Source organism: Mandrillus leucophaeus, unplaced genomic scaffold, assembly GCF_000951045.1.
Source record: "Mandrillus leucophaeus isolate KB7577 unplaced genomic scaffold, Mleu.le_1.0 Scaffold166, whole genome shotgun sequence".
Lineage (NCBI taxonomy): Eukaryota > Metazoa > Chordata > Mammalia > Primates > Cercopithecidae > Mandrillus > Mandrillus leucophaeus.
Window position 1 is genome coordinate 3,073,826 of NW_012101654.1, and position 12,216 is coordinate 3,086,041.

The following is a 12,216-nucleotide window of genomic DNA, read 5'->3' on the forward strand; positions in this document are numbered from 1 at the left end:
GTATCGGCGCAGGCGCACTGTGTCGGCGACGCCGAGGCGCTTCTGAATCTGTGGGCTGAGGTGTGTGGCAAGCGTCCGAGTGGCTGGGGAAAGTGGGGTGTGGGCAGACTGAGGGGTCCCAAAGAAGGAGGGGAAGAAGAGGAAAGCCCAAGAAGCCTGTCCACCGGGTGCTGGGGGCACAGGGCGGTGTCCCCCACTCTCTCCAGGCCCTTCCTGGCGGGGCCGCACTGCAGTCCCGCACTCGTTTAATCGTGGGTTTCCTGTGGGGCTAGGGCTCGCCCAGCGCCCAGGTGTAAGTGGAAGTTAGTTAAGTGGGCGGACGCTGAGTGATTTCTTTCCAGCCTAGGTCCGCACAGGACGTGATTTATTTAGTGAAGGGGCACAAGATCTGGAAATCTGGCTTGTACTTTTTTCCCCTTTCCCCGGGAACTACGGCTTAATCTCTTCCTTTGGTCTCCTCATCTGTAAAATGAGGTGGTTGGGGCCGGGCGCGGTGACTCACGCCTGCAATCTCAGCTCATTGGGAGGCCGAGGCGGGTGGATCACTTGAGGCCAGGAGTTCGAGACCAACCTGGCCAAGATGGTGAAACGCCGTCTCCACTAAAAGTACAGTAAATTGGCCGGGCACGGTGGCTCACGCCTGTAGTCCCAGCACTTTGGGAGGCCGAGGTAGGTGAATCATTTGAGATCAGGAGTTCAAGACCAGCCTGGCCAACATGGTGAAACCCCGTTTCTACTAAAAATGCAAAAATTAGCCTGGCGTGGTGGCGGGCACCTGTAGTCCCAGCTGCTCGGAGGCTGAGGCAGGAGAATCTCTTGATCCCCGGAGGCAGAGGTTGCAGTCAGCCGCCATCACGCCACTGCACTCCAGCCTGGGCGACAGAGCGAGACTCTGTCGCAAAGTATATGTGTGTGTGTGTATATATATACACAATACAATACAATAAATTAGCTGGGCTTGGTAACTCATGCCTGTAGTCCCAGCTACTGGAGAGGCTGAGGTGGGAGAATGGCTTGAACCTGGGAGGCAAGAGGTTGCAGTGAGCTGAGATCGCACCACTGCACTCCAGCCTGGGCGACAGAGCCAGACCCTGTCTCAATAAAATAAAATATAAACTAAAAGGAGGTGGTTGGGCTCACTGTGTCATTTTTGAAGCACCTTTCAGAACTATCTTTGAGTCCTGTCTCCCAGGATCTTACCCTTTGTCATTCTGCTGAATGGGAAAAGAAATCCTTTGAATAACGGACAGTTTACACCTGGGTTGGGCACACTGGTGTAGAGTTAGGCTGCTTGCTTCTATTAGGGCTAATTGACCTTGGGTAGAGTTGATTGGCAAGTAAGATGTGGCATTAATATTCCAAGTAGACTCATTTTAATTTTGTTAAAAAATCAGAATGTCTCTTAATGTTAACTGTCTTTCATAGACTTAACTGTTAAATATTGACACTTAATTATTTTGCCTCATTTCAGAGGCAGTCCCCAAAGTATATGAAAGTTAATGATTTTTAATTCAGTTTTACCTTCTTCTTTTTATTAGCATTCTTGAGGTCATCTGAACCTTCTGACTAAGAAAACATGGTCAACGTCTTGAAAGGAGTGCTTATAGAATGGTTAGTAGTTTTGATACTTCATGAGTTTTAAGTTTAAATATTGAATCTTGACTTACGTGTGTGTCTTTTCTAAAACCCTGTTGTTTTTAAGATATGAATGAAATCAAGTCTTTCACTTTTAACAAGTGGCACAGATTTTGTTGCAAAGTTCCTAGTGCCAGATTTCAGTCCCTCTGTTGAATTGATGGAACTGGCATGATCAGAGGCAGCATATTTGTTAGACGAGTCATCTTTAGAGGAACAGTGCTTGCATTCTCCTCAAACATGACTAGAATTTTAGGGCCTGAAAGAGTTCAGGAACTTGCTTAAGTCTTTACCATTACAAACTGTGGACTTTAAAGAGAAAAACAAGAGAGCCAAGTGGAGAAAGTTTCTTAAATTCCTTTAGATACATTCCGGAGGAGAAACTAAAAACCATAAATGGGCAGGGTTGAGGTCCTCAAAGCAATCCAGTGTCTAGGAACCCTGCTCTGTGGACACTCCCACTGTCTGAAAATACTACTGTCTACCTTTCTGTGCCTCTAATATGAGCCAGTGCATGGATAATGATACTGTTTACTGTGATGGCAAAGCTGAGGAGGAGAAGGATCAAACCCTTGGACACTGCCAACAATTAGAACAGCACTAGCCAATAGAAATCTAATGCAAGCCACAGATACAGTCTTACATTTTTTCTAGTTACATTAGAAGTAAAGTAAAATGAAACAGGTGAAGTTAATTTCTTTTGTTTAACCGTGTCTGCGCAAAACACTATGCTTTCAACACGTGCTAAGTCTTCAAAAAAATCATCTTCAAAGTCGACTGGATATTTTAATTTTACAGCACATCTCACAGACTAACCGTGTTTCAAGGACTCTGTAGTGACCTAACTAGTGGGCTACCTTATGCCTAGTGCAGATTTGGAGTTTTGATAGAGGAGACACCAACAAAGGCAACTCAGAAGAAAATAGCTAGTGAGGTTGGAGGGAGGAAAGCCAAAGGATTAAGTGTTTCGTAGGGATGAGTAGGCTGTGTTGGGCACTGATTGAGAACTGGCATGAGATGAGGACTGGAGTTTTGATGACAGCCATTTTAATGGAGGGTGGGGAGATGCCAGATTGGAGTATTGTGAAAAAGGAAAGGGAGGTGAGGAGGTAGAGATGGAGACTTTGGAGAATTTTTACTGTGATCATGAGCAAACTCATAGAGAACTAACTGGATTGGTAGCTGAGGAAGGACATGGTGAGGGACTCAGGTTCTTGCTATTTTTATTTTAATGTGAAAGACTAGAATGTACGTTGATGAGAGTGAACCACTATGGGGGAGTGGTTTTTTTCACTTGGAAAAGCAAAGGGATTGGGATCTGGACCCCAGAAGTTCTAAACACACTGTTCTGTTGTCTTTTGAAGACTCTAGGTTTGATGTACTTATTTTCCTATTAATTTGTCATAAGCATTTTCCTCATTGACCTTTTAGTGTTATTTTTAAATACAGAGGATGCACATACACAGAGTGTCAGCTATCACTTTTCTTTCCCTCTTGTTTCTTCCAATTCTAAGTTTAATCTTCACCCCTGGGTTTGTTAAATATTCACTTCTCTCTTGTCAGGGTTTTGTGTTTTTCTTGGTGTTTTAGATTCACGCATCTAGAATTTATTCGGAGGAGCGGCATAGGATTGTTAAATATTCACTTCTCTCTTGTGGGGATTTTGTATTTTTCTTGGTGTGTTAGATTCATTCATCTAGAATTTATTTGGAGGAGAGGCATATTATTAGGTGAGGATCTAAATGTAGCTTCTTTTTTTTTTTTTTTTTTTTTTTGAGACCGAGTCTTGCTCTGTTGCCAGGCTGCAGTGCAGTGGCACGATCTCGGCTCACTGCAACCTCCGCCTCCCGGATTCAAGCAATACTCCTGCCTCAGCCACCCGAGTAGCTGGGACTACAGGCGCACACCACCTCCCCTGGTTAATTTTATTTTTGTATTTTTAGTAGAGATGGGGTTTCACAATGTTGGCCAGGATGGTCTCTATCTCTTGATCTGTGTCTGCCTCCCAGTGCTGGGATTACAGGCGTGAGCCACCATGCCCAGCCTAGCTTCTTTTTTGTTTTGGGCATTTTTGTCTGTTCATTTTGCCAAATAGCTAATTCTCCACCATTTATTTCCTTTCCTAATGATGCTTGATGCCTCCTTAATCACATGATTTTACTCCCCTTGCTATTCTCTCTCATCCCTTCCCACATTCATCTTTTTTATTGCCTATTCTAGAATAACCTTGAAATAATTTAGTCTGTTTCCAAAATAATCCTTTTGGCACGATGGTTGGAATTGCGTTAAACCTACGTTTTAATTTTTTAAAAAAATGACTGGATTACATCTTAAAGAACAAAACTCTGGGGGGACTCTGAAGTCTCAGTGCCTAGTTTGCTGTCCTGTATCTAGCCTCTGAATTCTGCCTGGTCTCTCTAATGACTGTCCATCACCTTGCACTTCTGGATAATCCCCAGACTAGTATCATCTGGAGCTTGTTAGAAATGCAAAATCTCAGACCTCACCCTACATCTACTAAATCAGAATTGTGCATACAAAGAATCTTGTTAAGATATTTAAATTTTGAGAAGCAATAATACTGTTAATCAGCTTCAGTTTAATAATCAGTTTCCCTGTGGAGAAGTGTTTTGCACCATGACTATTAAATTTTATTTTGCAGGTAGGTACCATCCTTGCAAAACTAATTTTTCCCTTCAAAGTGAATTCTAAAGTGTGGTCTGCACAATTTTTCAAAAGGGTAACTCTGTCTTCCCAAAAACGCAAGTCTTCCAAAAAGACTTTGGGCTTAAGAAATAACATAGATTCACAAAGGAAAGGGTATGGCCAGTGCTAGTGGATTCCCCTTCACAGTCAGATGCAGATGTTAGGATGGTAACTGGAAAAGTCCTTCAGTTTCCCTCATGTCTATATTTGATGCCAAGGAGAAGCTTGTTAATAATACGATATCAGCATAAGTCTGTTTATTACTTCATAATATCCATGGATTACATGAAGCATTTAGGCATATTGGAGTATAGAATTTCATAGGTCTGGAGTTTACAGGGAAACCACTCAAGGATCTTCTACAACTGTTGCAGGTGAACACCAAAATTGAGGCTCAGCCCTGAAGGCCAAGTTGGTTTTTGGCTTCATGCAGGAAAGAATTCAAGAATGAGCCCACAGAGTAAAGTGAAAGCAAGTTTATTGAAAATAAGGGAATAAAAGGGTGGCTACCCCATAGGCAGAATGGGGTGGGATGGGTGGGCAGCAGGCAGGGCCTGCTAACTGGCTATTTTATGGCCGTTTCTTGATTATATGTTAAACAAGTGGTGGATTATTCCTGAGTTTTCTGGAAAAGAGACAGGGATTCTGTGGAACCAGGAGTCCACCGTCCAGACCATACAGGGTAATTTCCAGATATTGCCATGGCATTTGTAAACTGTTATGGTGCCCGTGGGGGTGGTTTTTAGTGTGCTCATGCATTATGATTAGTGTATGATAGTGGTGAAGGCTGCTTTTGTCACCATCTTGGTTCTGGCTGGTTTCTTTACTGTATCCTCGCTTATCAGTCAGGTCTTCTGACCTGTTGTTTACTGTCTCTCCTGTCTTAGAAACTAGTTCTGCTGAATTCCTATCTCACAGCTGCTTCCACTGTCCCAGGAATCTCTCCAAATTCCAGTCCCATCATTGTATTAATATAAGCTGATGTGTAATAACTTATATAGTGCTGTCCCACATATATCTTAAGTTGGCTTCACTTACTGCCATATTTAAGCTCCATTTCTATCAGTTATGTTTAACTGATTTTTAAGTCTGCAGAGATTTGCTAAATAAGTAAACCAAATTATGATGATGGCCATTTATTCTGACCTTCAGTGAATTGAAAAATCAGGGCACTTGAATATAGTTAAATTCTTAACTCCCAAGGGCTTATCACATACTAAAATTGAAGGCTATAAAAAAAAGTTTTATGTTTATAAATTTACATTTTTATGTCAAAACTGAAAGGTTGGTGAAAACTTCCTCTTTGTTGGGATCCACCATTAACTGCCAGGCTCAGAGTAAGTATTCTCCCAAGTCTAGCCTCCCAAGCAATTCCCAAAGCAAGCAACACATGACCACAGTATGTCTGTGTCCAGTTCCAGATGCTGGAGCAGACCTCTGGTTTAACAGTTGCCACAATTGGTTTGGCAAGTGCTTCAGCAAAAATTTGTTGGCAAGGTGCAAATTCCAACCAGTTTACATCACAGTAGCAAAGAATCTGGAGAAATATGTATTATTAAACCACCCTTATTCTTATGAGTTTGGCTTCTAAACCTGTATTGTTTCTGAGAAGCTAGTAAGAAGTATGACAAAACCAATCTAACCATTGTTCTGTTTTTTTCTCAGCATGTATAAATCTTTTCTCAGCCTTTGCTTCCCAGTAGGGCCATGTTCAGTGAAGTTTTCCAGGCACCCAAAACAGTGCCTGAGATAGAGAGAGAAAGAGATACACATACACATATATAGATATGGCTTAGTAAATATTTGTTTACTGAATGAATTTTGTTAACAGAATTGAGTCCAGGTTTGTGATCTCAGGCAAAATTCCAAATTTGTTAATGTTCCTTTATAGCCTCTCTATTCCTACAGTGAGATTCACAGTGGATAAGATGAGATTCTTGATAAAGTTTTAGTTCAAAACAGATGTGTATACTAGGCCTCCATTTAGCATGTTATATATCAAAATAGCTTGTAAATGAGGAGGCTGTTGTCTTCAGTCATAGCTTTTAAAAAGCAGGCATGCCACCAAGCTGCTGATGGAAGTGTAATCCTGAGAAACAACTGAAAGCAACTTGTGATGGGTGTTTTGTGCTTTTATATCCTTTAACACAGTAACTCCGTTTCTATAAGTTTAGGAAATCACTGGGCGCAGTGGCTCACTCCTGTAATCCTAACACTTCGGGAGGCCGAGGCGGGTGGATGACTTGAAGTCAGGAGTTTGAGACCAGCCTGGCCAACATGGTGAAACCCTGTCTCTGCTACAGATACAAAAATTAGCCAGGCATGGTCGCAGACGCCTATAATCCCAGCTACTGGGGAGGCTGAGGCAGGATAATCACTTGAACCCAAGAGGCAGAGGTTGCAGTGAGCCAAGATCATGCCACTGCACTCCAGCCTGGGTGACACGGTGAGACTCCATTTCAAAAAAAAAAAAAATTTAGGAAATGATCAGAACTGCCAATAAAAATGTGTGTATTTAATGTGCTAGAAAAAGAAATTTGTTGATTGTGGCATATTTTAATCAAATAATACAGCTATTAAAATATTCTCAGACATTTTAAGTGATTCAGGGAAATGACATTGCACAATGATGTTAAGTAAAAACACCTGGATTCCTGTATTAACACTGTTTTCCATGTGACATGTGCTATGGAAGCACTTGCTAATATTAATTTAGTTTTCACAACAGCCCTTTGAGGTAGGTGCTATCATCCCCATTTATGGATGTACAAGGTGAGATACAGGGAAATTAATCAATTGCTCAGTTACACAGCTGTTGTTAAATTGGGATTTTTAAATCCTGGTATTGTAGCTCCAGAGCCCAAGCTACTAAACTTTACATATACTATCTCTCCATTATAAAACTAAGCATAATATTGTGTTTGCTTTTTTTTTTTTTTTTGGAGGCGGAGTCTCACTCTGTCACCCAGCCTGGAGTGCAGTGGCACGATCTTGGCTCACTTCAGCCTCTGCCGCCTGGGTTCAAACGATTCTCCTGCCTCAACCTCTCAAGTAGCTGGGATTACAGGCACCTGCCACCATGCCTGGCTAATTTTTGAAGTTTTAGTAGAGACAGGGTTTTACTATCTTGGCCAGGCTGGTCTTGAACTCCTGACCTCGTGATCCACCTGCCTCAGCCTCCCAAAGTGTTGGGATTACAGGCGTGAGCCACCGCGCCCAGCCTATGTTTGCTTTTTAAGAGGTTATATGTATGTCTTAGAATTATACCCATATATATTCACAGGTTAATGGTTTCGTAATCAAAATAGTAAATTGCTGAGACCAGCTCGGTCGTGGATACCCTAACCTGGTGGCACTAGAGGAATTAAAGACACACACACAGAAATACAGAGTGTGGAGTGGGAAATCAGGGGTCTCACAGCCTTCAGAGCTGAGAGCCTCGAACAGAGATTTACAAACAGAGATTTACCCACGTATTTATTAACAACAAGCCAGTGATAAGCATTCTTTCTATAGATTATAGATTAAAAGTATTCCTTATGGGAAACAAAGGGGTGGGCCGAAATAAAGGGATGGGTTTGGCTAGTTATCTGCAGCAGGAGCATGTCCTTAAGGCACAGATCGCTCATACTATTTTAGTTTGTGGTTTAAGAACACCTTTAAGTGGTTTTCCGCCCTGGGTGGGCCAGGTGTTCCTTTTCCTCGTTCCAGTAAACCCACAGCCTTCCAGCGTGGGTGTCATGGCCATCACGAATATGTCACAGTGCTGCAGAGATTTTGTATATGGCCAGTTTTGGGGCCAGTTTGTGGCCAGATTTTGGGGTGCCTGTTCCCAACAGTAAATCATTTGATAGGGATAGAACTAACTGTAATTTAAACCTCTCTGCCTGTATCCTCTCACAGGCTCTTGGCATTTTAATTGCTCATTTGAGTACCTACTATGAGCAAGATGTTTTAGAAATATTCTCTGGTCCATCAACTTTGCAGTGTAGCTATGGTACTAACATTGCTGTTACAGATCACAAGCTCTTTGGCTCCCTATGTAATAAAAATTAACACAGCTACACAGTTTTCCCAGATGAGGCTTTTAATTCAGGGTTTATCCACAAATGCAAGGGAGACAGTACAGTAGTAAGAACTCTGCTGCTGATCCCCACAAAAGCTGACAGGGACTTTTTGATTAGGCAAAGCATGGGAATTGACATCAGGGATAAGGTATGCAGGCTGGGCTGGGCAAAGCACATGAAGGGTACAGTATGTGGTCAGCATCTGTGGTTGCAGTGGTTATCTTGAGTAATGGGCCACCTGGTGATCTGGCCAGTGACTACGAGTACCAGGTTGCAAATCAGTTGTTCAGCTTTCTTTATTATTATTATTATTATTATTATTATACTTTAAGTTCTGAGTTAAATGTACAGAACATGCAGTTTTGTTACATAGGTATACATGTGCCATGGTAGTTTGCTGCACCCATCAACCCGTCACCTACACTAGGTATTTCTCCTAATGTTATCCCTCCCTTAGCCCCCCACCTCCCACAGGCCCTGGTGTGTGATGATCCCCCACTGTGTCCATGTGTTCTCATTGTTCAGATCCCACTTATGAGTGAGAACATGTGGTGTTTGGTTTTCTGATCTTGTGATAGTTTGCTGAGAATGATGGTTTCCAGCTTCACCCATGTCCCTACAAAGGACATGAACTCATCCTTTTTTATGGCTGCATAGTATTCCATGGTGTATATGTGCTGCATTTTCCTAATCCAGTCTATCATTGATGGACATTTAGGTTGGTTCCAAGTCTTAGCTATTGTGAATAGTGCCACAATAAACATATGTGTGCATGTATCTTTATCGCAGAATGATTTATAATCCTTTGGGTATATGCCAAGTAATGGAATTGCTGGGTCAAATGGTATTTCTAGTTCTAGATCCTTGAGGAATTGCTACACTGTCTTCCACAATGGTTGAACTGATTTACACTCCCACCAACACTGTAAAAACTTTCCTATTTTTCCACAACCTCTCCAGCATCTGTTGTTTCCTGACTTTTTAATGATTGCCATTGTAACTGGTGTGAGATGGTATCTCATTGTGGTTTTGATTTGCATTTCTCTAATGACCAGTGATGATGAGCATTTTTTTTATATGTCTGTTGACTGCATAGATGTCTTCTTTTGAAAAGTGTCTGTTCATATCCTTTGCCCATTTTTTGATGGGGTTGTTTGCTTTTTTCCTGTAAATTTGTTTAAGTTCTTTGTAGATTCTGTATATTAGCCCTTTGTCAGACTGGTAGATTGCAAAAATTTTCTCCCATTCTGTAGGTTGCCTGTTCACTCTGATGATAGTTTCTTCTATCTGTGCAGAAGCTCTTTAGTGTAATTAGATCCCATTTGTCAATTTTGGCTTTTGTTGCCATTGCTTTCATGTTTTAGACATGAAGTCTTTGCCCATGTCTATGTCCAGGTTTTCTTCTAGGATTTTTATGGTCCTAGGTGTTATGTTTAAGTCTTTGATACATCTTGAGTTGATTTTTGTATAAGGTGTAGGGAAAGGGTCCAGTTTCAGTTTTCTGCATATGGCTAGCCAGTTTTCCCAACATCATGTGTTAAATAGGGAATCTTTTCCCCATTGCTTGTATGTGTCAGGTTTGTCAAAGATCAGATGGTGGTAGATGTGTGGTGTTATTTCTGAGGCCTCTGTTTTGTTCCATTGGTCTATATATCTGTTGTGGTACTAGTACCACGCTGTTTTGGTTACTGTGGCCTTGTAGTATAGTTTGAAGTCAGGTAGTGTGATGGCTCCAGCTTTGTTCGTCTTGCCCAGGATTGTCTTGGCTATGTGGGCTCTTTTTGGGTTCCATATGAAGTTTAAAGTAGTTTTTTCCAATTCTGTGAAGAAAGCCAGTGGTAGCTTGATGGGGATAGCATTGAATCTATAAATTACTTTGGGCAGTAAGGCCATTTTCACGATATTGATTCTTCCTATTCATGAGCGTAGAATGTTTTTCCCTTTGTTTGTTTCCTTTCTTATTTCCTTGAGCAGTGGTTTATAGTTCTCCTTGAAGAGGTCCTTCACATCCCATGTAAGTTGCATTCCTAGGTATTTTATTCTGTTAGTAGCAATTGTGATTGGGAGTTCACTCATGATTTGGCTCTCTGTCTGTTGTTGGTGTATAGGAATGCTTGTGATTTTTGCATGTTGATTTTGTATCCTGAAACTTTGCTGAAGTTGCTTATCAGCTTAAGATTTTGGGTTGAGATGATGGGGTTTTCTAAATATATAGTCATGTCATCTGCAAACAGAGACAATTTGACTTCCTGTCTTCCTATCTGAATACCCTTTATTGCTTTCTCTTGCCTGATTGCCCTGGCCAGAACTTCAATACTATGTGGAATAGGAGTGGTGAAAGAGAGCATTCTTGTCTTGTGCCAGTTTTCAAAGGGAATGCTTCCAGTTTTTGCCCATACAGTATGATCTTGGCTGTAGGTTTGTCATAATTAGCTCTTATTATGTTGAGATACATTCCATCGATACCTAGTTTATGGAGAGTTTTTAGCATGAAAGACTGTTGAATTTTGTTGAAGGCCTTTTCTGCTGTTAAATTTTGTCGAAGGCCTTTTCTGCATCTTTTGAGATAATCATGTGGTTTTTGTCATTGGTTCTGTTTATGTGATGGATTACATTTACTGATTTGCATATGTTGAACCAGCCTTGCGTCCCAGGGATGAAGCCTACTTGATCGTGGTGGATAAGCTTTTCAACGTGCTGCTGGATTCAGTTTGCCAGTATTTGATTGAGGATATTCACGTCGATGTTCATCAGGGATATTGGCCTAAAATTCTCTTTTTTTGTTGTGTCTCTGCCAGGGTTTGGTATCAGGATAATGCTGTTCTCCCAGTTCCCTGACCTCCTTTTCCACTGAGCTTATCCTCCACCTCATCACAGCCACTCATTCTCATAGTTGTAGCTAGACTTGTCCTTCCTTACCCACATGCCAGCTCTTCAGTCTCATTTCAGGCATCAGACTCTGACCACCACCTCCTCTTTTGAGTTCACTCTGTTCGGGTCCGTGCCGGGGGTGGTGGAGAATGAAAGAACACACAAAAGACAAAGACACACAGAGAACATGGCAGCCGCACTCAGAGCCTCCGCCTCACTTTATTTATACTCCCTAAACCCCACCTCAGCAGAAAGAATGCAATGCAAAACAAACTTTCTTTTCCCACATGTAACCTTCTACTCAGTTCCTTGTTTCTATGCTCTTCCTTATCTGCCCGCCTTCTTGGCGCCTACGGGAGTTCATTAAAAGTTCAATTGGAGATACTGTCCTTGAGCCCTATCTATTCTCAGCATACTGTTTTCAAAGGCCCCTGCATTTCCCCCTTTTTGTTTTTGTTTTGCGTCAATCCCTAAAAGGTAGCCCATATTTGTTCCTGTGTTTTCTTTTGTTTCTGGAGGCCACGGAGGGAGCATCAAATCACCAAAAGAAGTAGACTCAATCCAAGTGCCCAAAGCAATATACTTTCAGAGATTGTAGAAATCCATGTTTTCATCTGGGTCCATGGGTTAAAGGCAGCAAGGCGCTGACCCAGCTTTGCAGGGTTACGGTTCCAGACAACACATGTAATTGTTGTCGAAATGCTTCGGAAATGTTCTGAATGAGCTCTTGGATGTCCAAACTAATATTTTTATGGCCTACTAATAATTTTCGGATTACAGTCCAATTTTGAGAGATGTTAAAAGGTACAGGCGTTACACAAAATTGAGTGGAGTTCCAATCACATTGTAATGTCATCTGAGTACTGAGTACAGTGAGCTGATCTCCAAGCCATGTCAGTGCTTGCTCCATGTTGTCCAATCTTTCAGCAAGTTGAGA

The 12,216-nt window shown here is 41.8% G+C and overlaps 1 long non-coding RNA gene across 1 annotated transcript in view; it reads left to right on the plus strand.

Annotated features, from left to right (window-relative positions):
• The first annotated feature begins 11 nt into the window (after positions 1-11).
• Positions 12-12,216, plus strand: part of LOC105536941 — a 21,189-nt gene continuing 8,984 nt past the window's right edge. Inside the window, exons 1-2 of the long non-coding RNA XR_001005646.1 lie at positions 12-60; positions 1,539-1,611. This is a non-coding gene — a long non-coding RNA (uncharacterized LOC105536941). The remainder of the gene's footprint in view (positions 61-1,538; positions 1,612-12,216) is intronic.